Below are 1,509 nucleotides of genomic sequence, written 5' to 3' on the forward strand. Positions count from 1 at the left end.
TGATTAAACTACAAAACTATAATACAATAAATTGGTGTTATTTAAGCCACCAAAGTTGTGATTATTTGTTGCATCAGCAATAGAAAACTAACACCACCAGCATTGGCTATACATAGGTAGTTCTCATCCCACCACTGGAAATTTTCATATCCATATTGATTATTATTATTTCTTCTTCTTCTCCTCCTCCTACTCCTCCCTCCTCCTGCTCCTCTTCCTCCTTCTTCTATACTGGGGATTGCAATTAGGGGCATGTTACCACTGAGCTCCATCTCCAATGCTTTTCATTTGTTATTTTGAGACAGGGTTTCACTAGATATCCAGGGTGGCCTCAAACTTGGAATCCTCCTGCCTCAACCTCCTCAGTATCTGTGGCATAGGTATTTAATAACATGCCCAGCCATACTGATTTCTTAAATACAAATTCCTAACTATGATTATGCTGGGATTTGTATATTTTAAGCTTACTAGGCAGAAAAATGTAGATGTTGCTTACTTCCAAATTGAAGAAAGTCTAACAACGTATTTTTCATCTTACCAAATCCCAACTACCAACTCAGAATAATTAATTCTCTGAGTGAAGATGCTAGTATAGTAGCCTACACACAACTGGGGCTTAACATATTTTAGCTGTTCATTGTGACAGTGACCATAGATGCGAAGCTTACTCTATCCATAAAGGAAAATAATACATAAAACCAAAACAATAGAAGCCTGGGTCACCTTTAAAAGGCTACAAGTTGACTTTTAGTCTAGGTGACCATGAAAAGATGTGGTTTAAAATTTTCCCTATACTCATCATCATGGGTGTGTAGTTTCTCATCCCTGGAGTAGTTACTACATACATTCATTAATAAGGAAAAGGAAGAAAGTGTTGACCATTTTTACTATCAGTACAGTTTGACAGAGAGAGATGCATCTCTGGAGTTAATCATTAGCATGTGTCAAAAGTTTTGGAGAACACTAATTATGGAAACATTTTCCTGATTGATCACAAACTAGCTTGTTTGTGGTCATCAACCCTATTAGAAAATTAGGTAACATATTATGTAGCGTGTAGCATATTATATAGTACTTGATTAAAAAGGAAAAAAACACTTTAGAAGTTTCTAAATAAAAGTTCTAATAACTACTGAAAATGTTTGAGTTTTATTTCCATGTAGAAACCAGAAATCTTTTAATTAAATTAATTATTAGAACTTACTTACAGATATGCTTGTACATACACAGAATATCTTCAAAGACAAACAGGGTGCTGATAACAATGGTCATTTCAAGGAAAACTGCCAGGCTGTGAGGAGGGGGGGAAGGGGGGAAGGGAGACTTATATGTTTTTTTAAATTTTTTATTTGTTTTGAATTAGTTACACATGACAGTAGAATGCATTTATGCACTTTGATATATCATACATAGATGGAATATAATTTCTCATTTATCTGAGTGTACATGTTACAGAATCATATCAGTCATGTAGTCACATATATACATACAGTAATAATGTCTGTTTCA

The 1,509-nt window shown here is 34.4% G+C and overlaps 1 pseudogene; it reads left to right on the top strand.

Annotated features, from left to right (window-relative positions):
* The first annotated feature begins 770 nt into the window (after positions 1-770).
* On the top strand, positions 771-1,037 carry LOC125615937 (annotated as a pseudogene).
* Positions 1,038-1,509: the final 472 nt, after the last annotated feature.

The sequence above is a fragment of the Marmota marmota genome, unplaced genomic scaffold (genome assembly GCF_001458135.2).
Source record: "Marmota marmota marmota unplaced genomic scaffold, marMar, whole genome shotgun sequence".
NCBI lineage: Eukaryota > Metazoa > Chordata > Mammalia > Rodentia > Sciuridae > Marmota > Marmota marmota.